Raw genomic sequence first — 23649 nt, forward strand, 5'->3', positions numbered from 1 at the left:
AACCCAACCCCAGAGCAGAACCACACCCTGTACTGTCTGGACCGGGACACCATCAACACCATGGTGGACATAATACACGATTGTCAGCCTCATTGAAATATGCACCGCTATCCCCCTCTACTGAAGGTAGTGTCGGTGCTCCACTTCCTTTCCACAGACACCTACCAGCACACAGTGGGGCACATGCATGGCATATCACCACCCTTATTCACTTGCATCCTGAAGCAAGTGCTGGCTCCCCTCCTCAAGCACACAACGGAATACATATCCCTACCACGGACTCCCCAGGAGATTCTTGAAACAAAAGGTGGCCCCCATGCACTGGCAGGCATGCCAAATTGTATAGGTGCCCTTGACTGCACCCACGTGGAGTCTGTGGCCCTACATGCCATGAAGGTGGTTAATCGCAATCGCAAGCAATACCACTCCAACAAGGTGCAGATGGTATGTGACGCCAGCAAGATCATCACACATTGTTGTGCCCGATATCCCGGAGCTACCACAGGAATGCTGCATGTCACCATGGGAAAAATCAGCGCAGAATGCCTAACATTGCAGAGCCTATTGCCAACGCTCCCCATCAGAAAATCTTACAGAACGCTAAACATCACTAAATGGACACAGACACAGCTGTATGCGTACACAATGCATGAGCAACAAGACGGCAGAGCACACCGTCTATCATCTTGAAGATGCAACCCACGGCATTATTCCATGGCACAGGACACATTGAGGGCATAAAAATGGCGTGCATACAACGAGGGACATGTGCATGTGGCCAACGATATTCTGGCGGCATGTATATCCGACGCAACGTGCCCCTGCCCCCTGACATTGAACTGCAACCACCTGATGATGTTGAAGGGGATGAAGAAGAAGTGGCTGCACATCATTGCGGTGCCGATGCACAGGAGGGATGTGCTGTGGGTCAGTCAGTGATTGCACAATATTACTGACACACATGGCTGCAGAGGGTGACATGATAGTTTGACAGAGGGCACTGGGTGTGGGGGTACATGCACACTATGCACTGTATATGAATAAATGGCACATGCGCAATGATGAATGTCCACTCAGGTCTTGCTTTTGACACAATGGGTGTATTGAAATTAACAATGAAAACGATGCAATAACCATTCACTCCTCCCCACAACTCCCCCACACATGTCCCAACAAGTCTCTAATGCCTTCATCAGGCTGGCCAGACAATTTTTTAGCACTCCCTGGACCTGGTGGTGGCATGTATGGCCAGCGCAGGGTGCGCGACGACCTGCAGAGTGGGCTGGTCTTGGTAGAGCTTGTTGAGGATGGTGTGGACGCCTGCTCAAATTGGGTTGCCGGATGTTCTGACTCTATGGCATTGGCTATGCGGCTGAGTACCTGCCGCAGGGCGGATACCTCTGTTACGCTCACCTGGTATCCACAGGGACGCCACCCAGCCAGTTGGTCGTTGGTGCCCTTGCCAATGATTCCCTGGTGTAGTCTCGGTGTCGATGGGATTCCGCCTGGAAATGAAGACTATATTAGGACTGGGCGACCAAGGTAAATTTTCCCCCACCTCCCTTGTATTTGCAGCCCCTTCAGGTTCTCTTCTCATCTGGTTGTCGGAATCTGTGGGCTCTCCGTCCTGCTCTCTGGGCAGGGGCATGTTGTCTTTTGTGGGCGCGGGCGGTCCAGTTACTTCACTGACTGCTGCCCTTGTAGTGTCTTTCAGGTAGGTCTTATTGCGATTGATGGCGTCTTAATTCTTGCATGCCTTTTCTCTGTTCTAAATGTCTCTTTTTTTATCTCCCTAGGAGGGCGGAGTGTCCGCTTGGAGAACTGGATATGGTGGTTCTCACCGGGAGATGATGACGCGCCATAGCGCTATGATGCGGTAAGGAGGCGCTTTGCGTAGTGCAGCAATGTTTTGTCCTCCCTGACCTCTGCTTTTCTCTTTTCATAGGTCGCGGTGAGTTCCCAGCGTAGATGGAGTTCCGGAGCTATGCCGGCCGAAAAGCAACCAACCAGGTAAATATTTAAGCGCTTTGTGGTTGTAATGTCTCCACTACCTCCTTTAATGATGTCTTTCTCCTTTTCTCAGGTCCTTCGATCCGGGCGGTGAACTCCACCAACAGAGTGCCCAGGAGCTGCGAGCAGTGAAGGATGATGAATGCAGGTAAGATTCTGCTGCTAACGATGTTCTTGGTTTTTCACCAGGCTCGTGAGAAAGCTGGACACGGTGAGCGTCACATTGCTAGAAGCAAAGTAACGCGAAGCGTGTTGTCTTGTTCAGGTGTGGTTTAAATAGCCACTGTAAAGTAGTCCCTAGGCCACCACACCCAAAACACTAGACCGCATAGCTTGGTTCTAGAAACCAAGCTATGTGGATGCATCCATGTTGGCTGAAAGCCTAAATAAAGTAGTTCCTCAAGCAGATGTCTGTCCTTACTGATGAGCATGGCGCCAAAGGCGCCAGGACTGGCCCCAAGAGGGCCTGAGAAGTGGATGCCAGGCCTTATTAGTGATCAGAGCCCTGATTCCACCTGGCCAATGGGCTTGCCAGTGGGGATCAGGGCTGAGAGTCGTGACAGCACTCCTCCCCCAAGCCCCCAAGTCCCCTCCCAAGGTGTGTCTCCTGCCTGGTCCAGGTTTAGTTGGGAAGTTCTGATGTAACTTCTTAATCAGACGTGGTGCATGGATGTTCTCACTGGGTTCCCAGGATCTATCTTGAGGCCCAAACCCCTACCAGTCGATGAGATAGTACAACTTGGCTCTAGAGTACTTAGAGTCCAGGATGCCCTTGACTTCGAATTCTGGTTCTCCATCTATTAGGATAGGTTGATGTGGTGTCTTGATTCGTGTAGCGGGTTACACTGGTTTTAAGAGGTACACAAGGAATACCGGATGGATTTGTAGATTAGGTGGTAAATCCAATTTGACGGCTGCCGAGTTGATAATTGCCTTGATGGTATAGGGTCCCAAATATCGAGGATGGAAGGTCCGGGTCCCTTTGATGGGTACGTATTTGGCGGCTAACCAAACCTGGTCTCCTACTTGGTAGTCTGGGGCCTTTTTCCGATGCTGGTCGGCGAAGTGCTTTTGTTTTTCTTTAGCATGAATAAGATGTTCCTTCGCCTTTCTGAATGCCTGAGTGATTGGTTGTATGAAGAGTCTTTACTGCAGGCATTTCCAAGCTGGCAGGAAGGTCACGTTCTGATGTATGTGGATGTCTGCCATACAAGGTGTAAAAAGGTGTTTGGCCCGTGCTAGAATGTACGGAGTTGTTATATGCATACTCGGCTATCCACAGTAAGTCCTTCCAAACTCTCAATTCATGGTGCAGCATGCACTATAAATACTGCTCGAGGGTCTGGTTGGTCCTCGGTTTGGCCGTCTGTCTGGGAGTGGTGACTGGTGGATAGCCGGACGTCAATCTGTGCCATTGCGCAACATTTTCTCCAGAAATTGGATATAAATTGGCTGCCTCGATCGGAGACCAGAACTGATGGAAAGCCATGCAGCTTGACAATGTTTTCCAGAAATACTTCTGCTATGGTGGATGCGTCCGGGAGGCCCTTGAGAGGAATAAAATGTGCCATCTTTGAGAACAAATCCACGATTACAAGAATGGTGTTAAAGCCTTGACTCAGTGGCAGATCAGTGATAAAGTCGAGGGAAAGAGTGTACCATGGAGTGGGAGGGATGTCCAGTGGTTGTAGGAGATGCAATGGTTTCTGTTTCTGTAATTTATTTTGTGCACAGATGCCGCAGGACTGAACATACTGGACAATGTCCTTACGCCAGGTAGGCCACCAAAAGTTATTTTTTACCTTGGCTAAAGTTTTAGCGATTCCAGGTCCAGGGTGTCCTTTGATCAGAGAGTCGTTATAACCTGAAATGATATGCTGTTGTAACTCCTTCTCGGGTACATATAGCCGGTCCCTAAAATAAGGTAACTGATCCTTGATGTAATATTGTTCTCCTTGAGTGTGCCATGTGAGGAAAGCATCCGGATTCATTGACTGTCGAATTTTGTTTTGTAATTTCGGCTTGTGATAATGCTGTTGTGATACCCAAGAGTTTGTCTTCAGGTATGATGGGTCTGGAGTTTTGTACACAGTTTCATCGATGCCCATTCGAGATAAGGCATCAGCTTTCCCATTCTTGACCCCTGGTCGAAAGGTGATCACATAGTCATATTCGGCGAAGAAGAGGGCCCACCGTAACTGGCGTGAAGACTGGGCTTTTTCTGTTTTGAGATGTTGCAGGTTCCAGTGGTCTGTGATCACTGTAATGGTGTGTTTAGCTCCCAGAAGACAGTGTCGCCACGCCTTGAAAGCGGACTTGATGGCTAGGAGTTCTTTGTCCGTAATAGCATAATTGATTTCCGGGGGTGAGAATTTTTTTGACCAGAAGGCCACAGGATGCAGCTGGCCAGTTTCTGGGTCCCTCTGTGAAAGGACCGCTCCCATTGCCATACTGGAAGCATCAGTTTCTACGACATAAGGGAGGTCTGGACGCGGGTGCCGCAGGATTGGAGCAGAGGTGAAGCTTTTTTTCCGTTCCTTAAAGGCTCTTTCTGCTTCCTCAGTCCAAGCAAACTTTGTATTGCTCTTCCGTAGCAGTACTGTGATCAGGTGCACAACCTGAGAGAAGTCTGGGATAAACCGGCGGTAAAAGTTTGCAAAGCCTAGCATGCTCTGTATCCCCTTCAGAGATGTTGGTGATGACCATTTTAGAATAGCGTCAACCTTATGAACGTCCAATCTGATGCCTTTCGGCAACAGGATGAAACCAAGGAATTGTACTTCGGTGACATAAAAAAAACATTTCTCCAGCTTTGCATACAAACGATGTTGGCAGAGCTTGGTGAGGACTGAACGAACATGCCTGATATGATCTTGTTTTGAGGCTGAGCAGACCAAGATGTTATCAATGTACACTAAGGCGCAAACGTCAATCAGTTCTCTCAAGACATCATTCATGAAATATTGAAATGCTGCGGGAGCGTTACATAAGCCAAAAGGCATGACTTGATATTCAAACAAGCCATATTTGGTACGGAAAGCGGTTTTCCCCTCATCTCCGCTTCTGACCCGGACCAGGTGGTGTGCTCCCCGAAGATCTAATTTGGTACAGATCTGGGCATCTTTGACTTGGTCTAGCATTTCCGGGATAAGAGGCAAGGGGTAGCTGTTGTTCACGGTTATCTGGTTTATTGCGCGGTAATCAATACAGGTCCTCAAGTCCCCTTCCTTTTTCGGTACGAAGAACAAAGGATTGGCTGCTGGGGACTTAGATGGACGGATAAAACTGTTTGCAAGGTACTGGTCCAAATAGGATTTCAGGTGAAGCTTTTCTGGTTCGGTAAGAGCGTAGATCCTGCCGCAAGAGATTTGTGCCCCAGGAATAAAGTCAATTTGACAATCATAAGGCCTATGCGGTGGCAATAGGTTAGCCTGGTCTTTTTGGAATACGTCCTGAAAGACACGATATTCATCTGGAAAAGTATTAGTTACTCCCAGAGTAGAGGCTCTAGTATTGGAAACACAGGAGTCGTGTTCCGGGTCAGGAGAGTAGCAAGTCAAGGAGCAGTTGCTGGAGAAGGTTAATTTCCGTGCCCGCCAGTCTATCAAAGGGTTTTGAGCAACCAACCATGGCATCCCTAGTATCAACCGGAATTGAGGTGCCTTCCCGATGTCCATCCTGTCACAGCAAGGTTACTACTGCTGTGCACTGGGTTACTGGTCTGGGGGCGATTTCTGTCCCATCCACGCTAGTCACCTTGTCCCTGGAAGACTTAGAACACAAAGGGAGCCCCATCTCTGCTGCCAATTTTTGATCTATATAGTTCCCAACTGCTCCGCTGTTGATGTACGCTTCTATGGCATGCATCTTTGACGATTGGTGGTGATTTATTAAGATCACGGGTATCGCAAAGTGTGAGGTCAGTGGTTCTTTCTCATCACTCGACAAACTGACCTCTACGGTTGCCGAGCTTGGTAGTTTTCCGATTCCTTAACTTCATCCTTTTCTGTGTCCCCAACTGTCCTCCTTGGGGGTTTTATTGGGCAGTCTTTCAGAAAATGTCCTGGTTTTCCACAATACAAACAAAGTTGCTGTTGTCTTCTTTTATCCCGCACTTGTTTTGTTAATGGAGGTCGTATCCCTCCGATCTGCTTGGGCTCTACGGTGTTGTCTGCCCCCCGTGGCGCATTGTCTTTAGGCCGAACATAAACTAATCGAGAGTCTGCTTTGGACTGGTCTGCTTTTCGGTCCTGCAACCGATGGTCTAGCTGCACGACTAGATTTATAAATTCGGTGCAGTCTCTGGGGGGATCAACTACCTGGGCCAAGACGTCCTTTAATTCGCCTCGTAAGGCTCGATGGAATAACGTGGTTCTTTTGTTTTCTGGCCACCTGGCTTCAGCAACCAGTCTATTGAAAGTCGCAATGTATGTTAACAAGTCTTGGTTCCCCTGCCGGAGGGATAAAAGTTTGTTATCCACTGCTTGTTCCTGGGTATGGCGAGCAAACAGTGTTTCCATTTCTCTCTGGAACTCCCCATAGTCCTGTAACAAAGGATCATTATGGGTCACCAACGGCACTGACCAATCCGCTGCACTTCCACTCAAGTATGATAGGATGAAAGCTACCCAAGCTTGGTCATTTGAAATGCCCTAGGGCGACAAAGGAAGTGAAGGCGACACTGATTTATGAATGCTGCATACTTCTGTGGGTCGCCCGAAAACCTTTCTGGTGGTGCCAGGGGAACTGTTCCAGCCAGCGTGATCTGTACTGGTGTGGGGGTATAAAATGGTGAGATAGGATTTTGCATCGGTGGATTTCCTCCATGCAGAGGGGTCTGCCCTGCCTGCGATTGCAAGACTTGTCTGCTGATTTCGTAGGTGCGCTCTTAGGTCACTATTAGGTCTCTCTGGAGTGCATTAGTCTCTTGTCGGGCTGAAAGAACCTCAGCACGAAGGTCCCCCTACAATTGGGCCAATTGGTAGATTTCTCATGTTTCCATGGCGCCCAGGTGGATTATTTATGTGAGGCTTTGTGTTCTGTTACGCTCACCTGGTATCCATGGGGATGCCACCCAGCCAGTTGGTCGTTGGTGCCCTTCCCAGTGATTCCCTGGTGTGGTCTCGGTGTCGATGGGATTCCGCCTGGAAATGAAGACTATATTAGGATTGGGTGACCAAGGTAAGTTTTCCCCCACCTCCCTTGTGTTTGCAGCCCCTTCAGGTTCTCTTCCCACCTGGTTGTCGGAATCGGTGGGCTCTCCGTCCTGCTCTCTGAGCAGGGGCACGTTGTTGTTTGTGGGTGCGGGCGGTCCAGTTACTTCACTGACTGCTGCCCTTGTACTGTCTTTCAGGTAGGTCTTATTGCGATTGATGGTGTCGTAATTCTTGCATGCCTTTTCTCTGTTCTAAATGTCTTTTTTTATCTCCCTAGGAGCGCAGAGTGTCCACTTGGAGAACTGTATATGCTGGTTCTCACCGGGAGATGATGGTGCACTATAGCGCTATGATGCAGTAAGGAGGCGCTTTGCGTAGCGCAGCGATGTCTTGTCTTCATTGACCTGTGCTTTTCTCTTTTCGTAGGTCGCGGTGAGTTCCCAGCGCAGATGGAGTTCCGGAGCTATGCCGGCCAAAAAACAACCAACCAGGTAAGTCTTTAAGCGCTTTGTGGTTGTAATGTCTCCACTACCTCCTTTAATGATGTCTTTCTCCTTTTCTCAGGTCCTTCGATCCGGGCGGTGAACTCCACCAACAGAGCTGCCCAGGAGCTGCGAGCAGTGAAGGATGATGACTGCAGGTAAGATTCTGCTGCTAACGATGTTCTTGGTTTTTCTGCAGGTCCGGAATTCACCAGGCTCATGAGAAAGCTGGACACGGTGAGCGTCATGTTGCTAGAAGCAAAGTAACGCAAAGCGTGTTCTGTTGTTCGGGTGTGGTTTAAATAGCCACTGTAAAGTAGTCCCTAGGCCACCACACCCAAAACACTAGACAGCATAGCTTGGTTCTAGGAACCAAGCTATGTGGATGCATCCATGTTGGCTGAAAGCCTAAATAAAGTAGTTCCTCAAGCAGATGTCTGTCCTTACTGATGTGCATGGCGCCAAAGGCGCCAGGACTGGCCCCAAGAGGGCCTGAGAAGTGGATGCCAGGCCTTATTAGTGATCACAGCCCTGATTCCACCTGGCCAATGGGCTTGCCAGTGGGGATCAGGGCTGAGAGTCGTGACAGCACTCCTCCCCCACCCCCCCCAAATCCCCTCCCAAGGTGTGTCTCCTGCCTGGTCCAGGTTTAGTTGGGAAGTTCTGATGAAACTTCTTGATCAGACGTGGTGCATGGATGTTCTCACTGGGTTCCCAGGATCTATCTTGAGGCCCAAACCCCTACCAGTCGATGAGATAGTACAACTTGGCTCTAGAGTACTTAGAGTCCAGGATGCCCTTGACTTCGAATTCTGGTTCTCCATCTATTAGTATAGGTTGATGTGGTGTCTTGATTCGTGTAGCGGGTTACACTGGTTTTAAGAGGTACACAAGGAATACCGGATGGATTTGTTCTAGAAACCAAGCTATGTGGATGCATCAATGTTGGCTGAAAGCCTAAATAAAGTAGTTCCTCAAGCAGATGTCTTTCCTTACTGATGAGCCTGGCGCCAAGGGCGCCAGAACTGGCCCCAAGAGGGCATGAGAAGTGGATGCCAGGCCTAATAAGTGATCTGAGCCCTGATTCCACCTGGCCAATGGGCTTGCCAGTGGGGATCAGGGCTGAGAGTCGTGACAACCTTCTCGCACAGGCGGCTAGTATGCTCTGCAAATATCTTCCCATGGAGGAGGTGTTGTCTGTGATTGTCTTGCCTAGAGAGGCTATGTTCTCCCCCCACTCCTGCCTTGACTGGGCATTGTCCTCCATGAACTGCCGCACAAGGGCAGTCAGCTGCTCAGAACGCTGCGGCCCTGCGGGTGCACCTGTGGAGGTGGACGGTGCCTGGGTGTCATGCTCGGCCTCACTGCTCTCCACTATGGGACTACTGGCCCCTTGAATTAACTCCCCCCCAGACTGCTCCGGGGTGGTGCTGTGGTCTGACTCAAGAGATGTGATTTGGGGGGATGGCAGTGGACTGGGCGTGCGGGACAGTTCTGAGGAATCGTCCTCCACGGGCACCCAAACCTCTTCCTGTGCCTCTTCCTCAGCCTGGGGTGCTGTGGCTGTCACCTCCCCAGCCAGACTGGACTCTGCCGAGGGTGGAGCCTCTGCTGTTTCCTGTGGCTGTGCAACAGGTGTTGGCGTTTCCGCCTCAACGGCCCTTGGCAGCACCGGTGGCCTGCCAACCTGAGGTGTCTTCGATGGTGGTGCACGGCAGGCCTTGGGTTGGCCCTTCGAGGTTGAGGGCCGGTTGGCCTCATCCCGGGCCCTCTTCCGGGGTGTGGTTTGCTGTGTGGTTGAGTCCTGGGCATTGCTGTCATGGTCTGAGCCTGTGGGGGTCAAAGAGAGGGACGGCATTAGTGATGTTTTGATAGGCATCATACATACATTTGTACAATTGCTCATCCACACAATCGAGGGTAATAGGCATTTGTGTTTTGATGAACACATTGTTTGATACATGGGTGGGTGATGCAGGCATACGTCGGTGTACTCATGTTGAGCAAGACTTATGGTATGTGACATGCATATTTGTTGGGGTCTGCATGCAGTGTGACTTATGGCATTTACATTTTGTGTGGTATGTGTCAGGTACGGCATTGCCTTACTCCAGGCATCTGCATGTGTCTGTGATGCGTCCAACAACTTTGTTGGGAGTGTGTGTGTGTGTTGGCCCATGGCTTGCCTCTTTGGACAGACATATTGGTTGACTTTCATCAGACTCTTCATTACAGCGTTTTCTTAGGGCACTCACCTCCATCCGCCGATGTTGTGGCGCCACACTCCATATCTCCGACACCTTCTATGTCCTCAATGCCAATCAGGCTGGCACAGATGTCCTCCCATCGGGACAGCTTGATGGGGGAGCCGGCTCCTCTGCCTGTTGCCATTGCCTGGCTCCTGTTGGCAGAGAGTATGTTCCGTACTCGCAGCCGCAAGTCGTCCCACCGCTTCCTGCAGTCTTTTATGGTGCGTGGGGTGTTCCCGACTGCGCTCACTTTCTGCGCCACAAGTGCCCAGATCTCTTTTTTGCAAATGATGGCCTCCCTCTTCATGCTCTGGGCAAACACAATGTCAGCATGTTCCTGCAGGGTCCCAGCTAGCATCTCCAACTTGTCTTCATTGAAGCGCTCCTTGCACTGGCAAGAGGCGCCCTTCTTAATAGCCTTTGGCATTGTGGTGTGTTGGAGGATGAGTTTCCACGAACAGCAGTGTCCCAGAGGTACTGTGTGCTGAGTATGGCAATGGATTGTTTTTGAAGATGGCCGCCGTGATCCTTCCCGTTCCTGTGCGATGACGCTACTTCCGGTTCCGCTTATTTACGGTGACCGTTATTAGCAGTCACCGCTAATAGCGGTGGCCGCTAATGCCGCATTGGTTCATGCCGGTAGTGCAATCTGCGCTATGCATGATGCCACTAAGGGCATTTTTCGTGCCTTTAACGGCATGGCGGTAATGCCCTTACCGGCATGGCGCAAAGTTTGTGCCCGCGAAGTCGTAATAGTCCTTTATTAGCGGGCTCTTGACTACACAGACATACTATTTGTGCCATACCGCTAAGGACAGTTACTTACCTCCAACATCAGAATGACCCCCTTTGTCTTCGAACTTCTATCAGCATTCAATATAACTTCTCTTGAAAGACAACCACTTGTACATTTCTTCTTCATAAACAATTAAGTTTTGTCAGGATGATTTTAGCACATTTCATCATAACACATTAGTGGACCTGCCAGTATCTTTCCACTACAGCCTTCCACCACACTGCAGTACTTTGAATAGTTTTCTTCCTGGATCACTAACCTGCCAGGACTAACCACTAATAGCCCCTTTCCTGGCATACTCGTCTGCCAGGATAAAACTACTACTACTACTAAAAGTACTCTGTGGTGAGGCTTGCACTGCTTAAGACTTTCCACACTTAGATCCTCAATATGGAACGTTAATCAAAGAATACTGCTTTTTGAAAAAGTCTTTAACTTTCATCAACAACATGGGGTTTGTAAGGAAGGCATGGTATCAAACAGTAAGACAGACACAAGTGATCACAGTTCAACTTCAATTGGGTTTAAAAAACGCCTATCTAATCCTAAATCGAAAGATGGGACCAAGCTACGACCATCAAATAATTACACAGTCCTAAGCGAGTCTGTCAAAATACAAGGGCCTATTACAATAAACCTGTTGCCAATCCTTACTTCTAATTACAAATAGTGTGGGAAACAAAGAAAAGTGTTCAAGAAATTATATGTCTGGACATTTAAGTAGTTGGGTTCCCTTCGCCACATTTTTTGGACCGGAACAAGGCGGCACAAGCTTAGCACACTCGAGCTCAGCACACTCTCTGGCTTCTCTAGCATGAGGATGCAGTTCAATAATTCAACATCAGGGCATTCTGTGCCAAAGTCTCTTTGTCATTCAAAGCCTCTTATTTCAGAGGGCCTGATGCAACATGACAACATGTTAAAGTTACTTTCTTCTCAGGATTTTCACTTAAACAAATGCTCAGGTGATTTACTGTTCACACTGGTCCCCCTGTGCCAGCATCAGACCCACTTTTACACCAGAACCTTCAATCGGTCTCCCTCTGCCGGGCTCGGACCAGATTCATGTACTTTCCCAAACTTTCTCATCAAGATCAGACTTTAAACTGTGCGCAGGATTTTGCTTGACCCGTCGCAGGACCACTTCCATTCACATTTATTTGTTCTCTTTCCATTGATCTCCCTCTGCCGCGCTTCGGTCAATGTTATCTATTTTCGTCACTTCTCAGCTGGATACCTTACAGAGACTTCGATTGAGCACCTACGCGGTGCTGCACCACTCGGTCAAAGGTATTGTAGCTTGCTTTAAAGTTCAATCGCTCGCCGCTGTTTCACTTCATTTGTGTCTCTAATCACAGGTGTTTTAACAATGTCTGTTCCAGCGCTCACCATACAATGTTACTGCTTGCAACCTTGGCTTCAACACAGACCGGACTTGTATCAGTCTCACCAACTCACCGGCTGTGTTGACTTCACTGATGCTGCTTTGTTCTTGGAGCCAAGGAAGGTACCACGGCAGCTGGTGATTCTCCCCACCTTAATTATTGATGCGCGAGTATCTCCGACACATAATACAGGATTCTTCAGACTGGTTTCCCGGTCTTATGCTTTCTATTCTCTAGGTCTTTGGAAAGTAATGGTTCCTTGTTGAGAAGGTCAAGGGAATGTCCCTCCTTGCAATCCCCTTGGGTCTTGCCGTCTTTCCTCTCTTCCTCAGCTGCCACCTCAAAACTGCTGTTTCCTTGTGTGCTTTGCCTAGCTCTGAGTGTGCTTTCGTGCTCCACCTTTTATCCATGTGGGGAAGTGTAATGGTAGTCAGGTGTGAGTGATTGTCGATATTTGCCTGATCTCGTCTGACCATAGTATTTTAACATGTCAGATACACGGCTCAGGTGTTAGTCTGTTTTTTTCCTTATAGCGGGCTGTCTGTGAGAAAGTGTTTGTATAGTAAAAAGGGGGTCACAGGGTAGACTTCCGAAATATCCTACGGGATAGGGTGGGGTAAAGCTGTCACAGGGAAGGGGATCCCACTCCCACTCCCTGGAGACCCCTAAACCAGGTGATCCTTCCGCACTGGTCCAACCCCAGGAACTGGATCCAAAAGTGATGGCCGAGTCCTGGCCACCTGGATGACAGATCCCCGGGGACTAGTGGGTGAGACACCTTCTGGTTTCTCACATGCCCTTCCCCTATGCGAGGTGGATATGCTTGGTCCTTTCCTAGGTTCTTAGATTTGAAGATCCTGGATGGAACAAGAGGCAAATATATCCAAGGACTCTCGCATAGTCCAGGAGTTACTTTTCTTTCGCTCTGGTAGAGGTGAGGTGTTCCAGTGTATCTCGTGGATGCATCCCATAAACTTGCATCAAGGGGCTGACTCTGGAATTAGGTGCTCTCCATATTTTCGTGGAAGGGTTTTTGTGAATGGTAGGCTCAAGGGGTTCTGTCTCCATACACTCGAATACAGGAGAGGTTTGTGAGTAACAGTTGGAGTGCCAATGGTCTTGGGGTACAAATTCCCTATGGGGAATCGAAAGCTCCTGCAAGAGAGTGGAGAACGCAGGGAAGTCCCTTCCCACAACTACTACTTCGGGAGCCCAGAAATGATGGCTGATGATACCAAACATGACTCTCCCCTGATGTTAATGTGCACAGGTATTTTGGGGTATATTTCGTTATCCCTGTGTACACAAGTAACTCTAACTAGGGTTGCATTTTTGAGGTCTGTTGTTGTAACCAAATCGGCCCTGATAGCGGTCTGTTTGCTACGTGAATCGATTAATACTTACCATGGCTTTTTCATATGTAAAGTAGGTGGAAGATTGACATAAAACATATACTAAAGGGTTCCTAGATCTTCGGGTTCGTCCCACTCTTCCCCACTTAGTGTCATGATTCCTGCCCCTCATGTCCCCAGCCCTCCAAGATGTCAGGCTGGAGCCGGGCCACGATCACCTACAGGCCCTGAAGGGCCACTCCATCCCTCCAAAGACCCACTTGGAGTCAGACTTGGCGCTTGTGGCACCAGACTCACTCCCTCCCATAGGATAACATTGGGGATTGGACTTGTAGTGCATTGATGGGGACAAGATGGACCACATATTTCAGTTCCCAGAACTGCATGTGCGGTCTAGTCTTTTGGGTGTGGTTCAGCTCAGAGGCACCTGGGATACCCAGACACTATTTAAGCCACACCCAGGCTGAGAAACATGCTTTGCATTTTCTGCACCTGCAGCGTGACACTCACCATGTTCGGATCGGTCTCCTGTAGGCCTGCATCTTTCTTCTGCGCTCAGCTCCTGCAAGAACAAGAACACAGTTAGGAACAGCCTTACCTTGCGGCGCTTCTGCCTATCAGTCATCGCTCCTTCTGTTCTGCGGGCATCTTCGGCGGGGTCATTCCCATCCCGGCACGCCGCTTCCTAAGGAAAAGGGAAAAGAACAGAAAAAAGGCATTCATAAGCATTCTGCAAATCTTCGCTTATTTTTAAATACTGTACGAGCTTCAAACGCTTACCTGAATCCCAGCCACTCTGGGGGAACTCTGTCTCTGGAACTTCTCATCCATCTGCAAGAGGGAAAAGACACTGCAGGTTAGCGTGGAAACATCTAGAGGCACTGCATACCGCACTTACCCACCGCATTTGTTCTTCATAACCGGCATCCACGCTGAAAACGTTGCGGCACCTAAAAGACACAGAAAAAGAACTCAGTTCAATGCAAATACGAAAGGGATTCATCGCGCATCACGCTCTCACTCACCTTCAGCGCTACTCATCTCAGCAGCATGCCGCCATCCCCGGACGCCGGCCATCATCTATGGAAAGAAAGGAACAAAGTTAGAGAACTATTCAAAAGACTCATTATACTTACCTGTCGGACTCTTGCCAGTGAAGTAACTAGGCAGCAACGAGCCCGCATCAATCAACGCGCCCCTGCGCTGAAGGCAGGGCGGAGAGCACACTATCCAACAAAACAAGGTGAGCTGTGGATCAAAGGGAAGAGTTGGACCCCGGGGAAAAAGGGGTTCAAGCACACAGAGACAATAGGGAGTTAAACTCTACCAATCCTGTGTTTCAGGCCCAGTCTCCAGTCGAATAGCCTCCAGGGAAGGGTTCGAGGTCGTAAGAGGTCAGAACAGGCTGAGTGACGTCCCCGTGGATACCAGGTGAGCGTTACACTTAGACAGCCTATTCCCATGGGTTCTTCCTTCAGATTTTTAGAACAGTTTCTGGCCAGATGGCCAGTTTATCTGCAAAGAAATCAAATAGGAGGAAAGGGTTTGATTCCTTTAGGCACTTCTCTTTTACTTTCCTCTCTATCCCTTGGGGGAGTTCTTTTAACTTCCATTCTTTGTTTCGGTATTCATTCCTTGGACTCATCAGATCCTTCCCATCTATCTAGCACCTACGATTAGGAGCGGTAAGTAGGATTGTGATGCTTCCGATTCTCACTTCGATGTACCGAGTAGAAGTGCTTGACTGCGTCCAAGTGGTTTTGTGCAGTCTCAATAGGCATGATTAGGATGGGTCAATTTATTTGTAATAGTGCCATTTGCAAAAAGGGTGGCAAAGAATTGGTGAATTTCTCTAGAGCAATCAAAACACTTCTACCAATTCTTCCATTGTTTTGTTGTTAATCCAGAGGTCAAATGTATTTTTGATTCTTTCTCCTAATTCAAGGGGGGTTTCCCCAGGTTTGAGTCTAATGGCCCTTGATTTTTGTCGATAGAAGTTACAGGTTTGCCCTACCCTTTTTAGAAGTACCTCTTTTATGGATATAAAGGTAGCACGCTGGGCAAGGTTAAGTAGGCTGTAGATGGTACGTATCTCACCTTTCAGCAGAGGTCCTAAATAACATTTTCTTAGATTTTCTTCGGTCGGATAATCGTTCGAAATTCAAAAAGAAATTCCCCAGGTCTTCTCCCTGTTGTTATGGTTGTAGTATTCCTTGAGTTAGTAGGGGTCTTGCCTGCAACTCAAGCAATTTCGGTAAATTCTCTTGAAGGCGCATTTCGGCCTGAATCTGATGGGTGGCCAGTTGGGCTATGATGGCTGTCAGTGTGGTCATATATTCTGGTGGGGTAAGAATTCTATCTGTCGTATTTTCAGAATCAGAACAAAATGGGTATTCCTCCGAGTCTGATTCCGACAGTGGAGAAGATTTAGACAGGTTGATTGCTAAACCTGATGGACCAGGGACCGAAGGGGATTTGGCATCAAAGAAAGGGTTTAGAAAGAGCTGGATTTAGAGTGCTAGGTCTAATGAAGATGTGTGTGGGTTGTATTTTTAAGATAAGTTAATCCCACTATTGGATGTTATAGTGGGAAAGTGGAAGGGTATCTAATAACAGCTGTGTTTTGAAGAATACATTTTGTTGACCAGTTGGGAAGTGAAGCTGGGAAAAAAAACCTCTTTGAGGGTGGATATACTATCAGAATCGAGGAGTTCAACAATTCTATTTTCGCCATTCTCAGTTTGTGTCAATTGATTCATATCCCACTGCTGACACCATATGTAAGGAAGGCAGGGTATCAAACAGTAAGATAGACACAAGTAATCATAGTTCAAGGGTGTTTATTGAACTTCAATTGGGTTTGAATCCTAAATCTAAAGATGGGAGCAAGCTACGACCATAAAATAATAATAATGCAGTCCTACTCCAGTCTGTCAAAATAAAAGGGCCTATCCTAGTAAACCTATTGCCAATCCTTAGTTCTAAATGCAGATAGTGTGGGAAACAATGTTATGCAAAAGGAAAGTGTTCAAGGAATGATATGTCAGGATATTCAAGCCGTTGGCTTTCCTTTCCCAAGTTTTCAGCACAGGACAAGGCAGCACACTCTAGCTTAACACACCCTCTGGCTTCTGTAGCAAGAGGATTCAGTTCAGGAATTCAACATCAGGGCCTTCTGTGCCAAAGTCTCTTATTTCAGAGGGCCTGACCTTGTTTTAAAGTTCATTCACTCATCTGATGTAACACGACAAAACATTAAAGTTGCTTTCTTCCCAGGATTTTCACTTATATAACTTCTTGGGTGATTTACTGTTCACCCCGGGTCCCCCTCTGCTGGGCTCAGACCCACTTTTACACCAGAACTTTCAATTGGTCTCCCTCTGCTGGGTTTGGGCCAGATTCATTTACTTCTCCAAACATTCTCTATTTTATCAAGATCAAAGACTTACGACTGTTTGCAGGATTTTGCTTGACCTGACGCAGAACCACTTCGATTCACATGTATTCGTTCTTTAAATTGATCTCCCTCTGCTGGGCTCAGATCAAATGTATCTACTTTCATCACTTCTCAGCTGGACACCTTATAGAGACCTTCGATTGAGCACCGATGCAGTGCCAAACCATGCTGTCAAAGGTATTGTACCTTGTTTTAAAGTTCATTCACTCATCAGATCACTTCACTTGCATCTCTTAACACATGCGTGTAAACCACCTTCGATTGAGCACTGACGCAGTGCCAAACGACTCTGTCAAAGGTATTATAACTTGCTTTAATCACTCATCAGCAGTTCTTGCCCCTTATGCTACTGTTTTCTCCATCTCCAACTGGGAAGCAGTAAGTCAACATTGCCTTGCTCCGTGCCCCTCTGGTGTTCCACACAAAAGCAAAAAGGTTGGAGATCAAGAAACCAGCGCATAATTCTGGGGTGTGTATCTTTATATAGGCTCATCCATTTAAGGGGTGAATGGTCAGTAATTAACTGAAATTTCCTACCGGTGAGATAGTATTTTAAATGTCCCGCAGCACATTTTATGGCAATAGACTCTAATTCAATTGTTGAGTAATTCTTCTCCCTATGGAAGAGCTTGCGGCTGACGAACAATATCCGATGTTCCATTCCTTCATATACCAGGGACAAAATAGCTCCTGGGCCCATCTTTGAGGCGTCAGTCTGAAGAATACATTCTTTGGTGAAATGAGGTACTTTCCAGACTGTGGCACTAAAATGTGTAGATTTTAATGTGTTGAAACAGGCCTGATCTTTTTTTTGGTCCCATTTAAGTTTTTGGGTTCCACATTCTTGAGGTTGTCAGTGAGAAATGAGGCCATGCAACAGAAATTTGGGATAAATCTTCTATAATACCCCACCAATCCAAGAAAACCTGTTCTATCCTGTTTTGTTTTAGATACAGGTGCCTCCTGTACTGCTCTAACTTATTTAACTTGCGGTTGTAAGAGTCCATTGCCAACAAAGAACCCCAAGTATCTGACAGCTGATGGGTCAAATGGCAATTTTTGGGGTTAACAGTAAGACTGGCCTCCCTTAAGGCCCGGCTAACTTCATAAAGGTGTCTTAGGTGTTGCTCCCAGGTCCTACTGTGAATATCAATATCATCCAAGTAGGCCCTGCAAAACCCAGCAAAGTGCGTTTGAAAGGTTGCTGGTGCTCCATGGAATCCAAAGTGGCCTTTTCTCCATCTGATGGATTCACTGGTACTTGCCAATGCCCTTAGTCAGATCACTCATGGAGAGAAATTGTGCTGAACTAAGCAGTCGATAGGTTTGTCTATCCTGGACATAGAATAATCAAATTGGGATAGAGCACTTCAAAGGTCAATACAGCATCTCAACAATTGATCTGGTTTTGATGGTTAAGACTACAGGTGAGCACCAGGGACTTTGAGATGGTTTATTATATAAAAGGCCAACATTTTCTCCACTTTTTGTTTGACAATATACCTTCTGGCTTGTGGGATTTCATATGGTTTTAGGTTGACAACTGTATCGGTAGGGGTGCGTGTATAGTGGAGAAAAAAAAACTTTACTCTCCCCTGTTCACTGTCAAAAACATTCAGAAATTGGTCTAACACTAACAGGTTTTGCAAGTCCTGTCTTCTTTAGGTAGATCAATCTACGGGAACTAAGTTGATTTGATCTGTTTACTCGGTTAATAGTGTGGCCATCACTACAGAAGTGTTATTGATGGCATCTTCCCTCCACTCCTTCAATAAATTAATGTGGTAAATTTAAAAGTGGGTTTTGGCCCTTAGGTCTGGTTGTGGCACGAGATAATTACTGGGCCCTGTCTGCTCCAGAATTCGTAAGGACCGTGCCACTGGGAGGTCATTTTGTGTTCCAAAGTGGGAGAAGCACCAACACTTGCTGACCAATGGAAAAGGAGTAACAGTACTCAGATCATAGTGGGTCTGTTGATGTCCCTGACATTTACTAAGATGTAGGTGTACTATTGATCTAACTACGGCCATATGTTCTTTCAGCCGTTGTGCTGTTTGGGAAAGGAGTAAAGCGGCTTCCTCTCGTTCACCCCACGTTTCCTTCAGCATGTCAAGAACATCTCTAGGCTCTCTTCCATAAAGAAGCTCAAAGGGTCGCAAACCCAGGCATGCCATGGGGGGTCTGTTGGACCGCAAACAGTGCCCATTGTACCATAGTGTCCCAATTTCTCCTATCGGCCTCAACTCATTTTCTGAGGATTGTTTTGAAGGTCTTATTAAATCATTCTACTAACCCATCAGTTTGTGGGTGATAAACTGAAGTACAAAGAGTTTGTACTTAATGGCAAAAGCGTATGGATACCTGGTAGCGTAGTCTACAATTGCTAGAATATATCGATTTCCCAGTTTGGAGGGATCTAGAGTGCCAACAATATCCATCCCAATGGAGAATGGGATATAAATAATAGGGAGCAGGTATAATGGCACTGGAGGAGGAATATGGTTACTGGTTTTTTGGAAGATTGGGCAGGTCTGGACAAAGTTCTTAACCTCTGTATATACTGCAGTCCAATAACAGCGATATATTATTTGGGCTCGAGTCTTAGCGGCCCCTAAATGTCCAGCCTCGAGGTGGGAATATGCAATCTCAAGCACCATCCTCCTATGAGTGTGGGGTATGACAATTCTGGAGCGGGAGTTCCATCAGATCCAACATCACCCCAGTACAACAACCCAGAAATAAAGGGTCCCCCTTTAGCCCTTCCCTCTTCCGCAGGAATGACCTTGAGGAGGGCTTCTGCCAGGATTGGGTCATTTCGCTGAGGAAAGGATAGATCAGGTATATTTTCTGCGTCATCTTCTGCAGATGGGCATGTTTTACTACGGGGTCAGTAGATGTTTCTGCATCAGCTTCCCCAAACCTTTGTTTCCTCTCTCAGTATCCCCTGAATCAAGTGTTTGTTTTTTGGGAATAGGGCTCTCTCCAAAATCCCTTGGGCTACTTTCTTGGCAAGTTTAATCTGGTAGGGGTGTTTACTGTTATTCTACAATAGTATTTTAATATCTCCAGATTGATCACCAGCCCAATATCCACTTTTTTCGCAATCAGGAGCATCAGAGCGACGGTGCTGAGCATAGGTCTTGGTGAATTTGTGTGAAGTTACAAAATGTGGCGAGTCTTCAATTGTTCTTGTTGCACAGAGGCAATGGGACAGATTCCCAAAACGTTTTGGGCAAATGTGAGGTGATGTGCTTCGATCTTCTAATGAAATAAAGTGGGCACCCACTTTATTTCATTATTTGCTTCTTATTCCTCCTTTTTTGAGACACACATAAGTGGAGGCACACAGTGATCACATCTATTTTAGTATTTTCAATTTTCATATTTTTCATAAACAACATGTCCTTTGAAGACATCGAAGGTCTATCATCGAAATGTGCAGAAACCTTAGGGTTTTCGACTGAGGAAGCAGCTGCCATTCTCGAATTGATTAGCGAAACGACCTTAGGCACACATGCCACTACTACTAAGGATCCGGCGAAACGCATCAAACAACTAGAATATCTAATTCGCAAGGAAATCAACCGAAAACTTCATGCGATCACACTAGGTCGCTACTTTAAAAATCAACGTATCCCAAGAGGCTTACGCATCCAACTCCGTCCTACCCTTTGTAAAGAAAGCAAAGAATTTGTACGCAAGTGGGAGGCTATTCTGAACAAGTGTTCCCTAGACTTGATTCTTTTAACCATCCAGGAACTATCTAAAAATCTAATCTCTCTGAACTCTGAGATCCAAGAAATAGAGAAAGAGCTTGCGACGTCACTGGGGAAAGAAGAATATGATATTATCTTAACAGAAATTAACACAAAACTTGAAGATTATAAAACTGAGTTAGAACAGAAAAAGGTGAAAAAATTTAAACGAGATACCTACGACTATATTAACGAAGAAGTATATACGTGGATGGAAAAATACGGACCAGTAGCCTCAAAGAAACCATATAAATATTCAACAGACACCACATCTAGCTCTGATTCAGAAACACAAAGGGACACCGACGTACACACGGAACGACCATCGGGTGACGACAATCGCCCAGTCAGTCCTTCAATCCAAACACCCGCAAGCTCTGCTTTTTTAGGAGCGCGCCCAAAAGAACCCGTAGGGGGAGGAGGAAACCTCAGAAACAAGCCACAAACACGACTACAACTGAGGAAAACCTAGTTATCAACATATCTCAGAGAGCATTGAGCAAAACTGAAGTTAATACACTTCAGAAAGGGTTAAGCTTTGTGCCCACATATAGTACAACCTTGTTTAATTCCAAGATCGAACTCTACAAGTTCATTAGAAAATTGAAACTCAAGGTATTCTTCGAGGAACTTGAACCTTATGAGAGCACCACCGATATCCCAAACTTTCAAGAGTTTCGAACTAAGAGTAGTTTTATACCACCAATCTCAGTTCCATCGATCGATATCTTTCAGAAAATGGTTACCAAGGATCTGGAACGTATTAGTTACAAAATCCCACCATACAAGAACATGAAACCACACGAAATGAAATCAATTCGGGACCTATATTGTGACAAAGAGATAACTATCCGCCCAGCGGACAAAGGAGGAGCATTGGTAATCATGAATACCACAGATTATGATGCTGAGTGTATGAGACAACTACAAGATCGTACTGTCTATGCACCCTTGGACCATGACCCCACTGTGTCCATTAAACAAAACTTGGAAACCCTGCTGGATAAAGCATTCGAACTTGACTGGATAAATGAACATACTCGTAAATTTCTTATTAATACTCACCCTAGGATTCCGAACTTTTACACATTACCTAAAATTCATAAAGATCAAGTCAGACCTCCAGGAAGACCTATTGTCGCTGGTATGAACAGCATTAACCAACCACTCGGAGTTTATATCGACTTTTTTCTCCAACCTCTGATACAAAAAACCTCCACTTACATCAGAGATACTTCGCATTTTCTACAGAAACTCAATGACATAATATTTAATCAAGAGCACTTCATGTTTACAATCGATGTTAAGAGTTTGTACACATCCATTCCGCATGATCTAGGCATTGAATCCGTTGAATGGCTTTTACTAGAATCGCCACCAATCCGTGCACAGAAAGAATTTATTTTGACTCTTCTTCAATTCATTGCGGAGAATTCATATTTTCAATATCGCAATAGGTTCTTTTTACAAACTTCAGGGACATCGATGGGTGCCACAATGGCACCATCATATGCTAACTGCTTCATGTACAAATTTGAATCTGAGCATGTACTTAAAAAACAAGAGTGGAATCAGAACATTCACCTATGGTTACGCTATATCGACGATATATTTGGAATTTGGACGGGCACTTATGACATGTTTATGGTCTTTTTTGAATATCTTAACAGTATCGATCCACGCATTCAATTTACGAGCGAGATATCTAGAGAACAAATCACATTTCTTGATGTTAGTATTGCCAAGAAAGATACTGGCTACAACACCACTTTATTTCGTAAAACTACCGATCGCAATAATCTTTTACATCGTCTAAGTTTTCATCAACCAAGCCTTCTGAAGAATTTACCATACAGCCAACTTTTACGAGTGAAAAAAATAGTGAGCGATCCTGAAGAATGCTTAATTCAACAGCTAGCTATGAAAGACAAATTCCTAGCCCGTGGCTACACAGAGGAAGAACTGAACTCAGCATCTCAAAGAGTACAAACTGTTGAGCGTGATACACTCCTTACCGGTACCACTAAACCCAAGAGGGAGCGACAAACACCGGTATATGTTTCAAGATTCTCCATTCAGAGTAACAAGATAAAGAATTCCATTAAGAAACATTGGAATATCCTTAAGAATGATGTTAGAGTACAGAAACTGTTTGAACAATTACCGGTATTTGCTTATCAAAGAAGCAAGAATTTACGCGATGAATTAGTACGCACACGACCTCCCTTGAAAGAACCCAGTACTCAACGCACAGGGACATATCCTTGTCTTCATTGTACTAATTGCAACCTGGTCATCAAAGGCAACACTGTATACCATTCCAGCACAGGCAATAAGATTCTGTTGAGGACATTTGGCACTTGTGATAGTGAGAATATCATTTATGGAATAAAGTGTCCCTGTGGGAAATATTATGTTGGCCAATCCATGAGAGCAGCTAAAGTACGTTGGAACGAACACCGCTCTTGTATACGTAACTTTAATCCCAACTCGGCAGTGGCTCGCCATTGGAACGAGAAACGCCACAATTTGACTCAAATCAGATTTTTGATTCTTGAAGTGCTAAGCAAAGTCAATCCACATGAGGATTTGAGCCTTCGGCTTAACCAAAGAGAGACATATTGGATTGACAGATTGGGGAGCCTGTATCCCAATGGCCTAAATGAAGAAATCAATTATCATTGTTATCTTTGAATGTGATGCATCTATGTTGATTTCATGTGACATTACATAATGTTCTTTGTATTAGTTATTGATGATTTTGTATGTTATACATAATGGTTTGATTGTTAAGCCAGTATCCTTAGGCATTGATAATACTTACGTAGTGTTCCAGATCTCAGAGTCGTTATGTTAACACTTGCTAATTTCCTTAATTGACACATTAATTGCACGCATTGTGCGCATGCATCTTTGCAGCCTTTCCCGGACACTCGTCTGGGACCCAAGGTGACACCTCTAGTGCCACCTACCACGGCTGTGATGCTAGTTCACTATCCCTTACCTT

Source organism: Ambystoma mexicanum, chromosome 1p (assembly GCF_040938575.1).
Source record: "Ambystoma mexicanum isolate Mex_15411 chromosome 1p, UKY_AmexF1_1, whole genome shotgun sequence".
NCBI lineage: Eukaryota > Metazoa > Chordata > Amphibia > Caudata > Ambystomatidae > Ambystoma > Ambystoma mexicanum.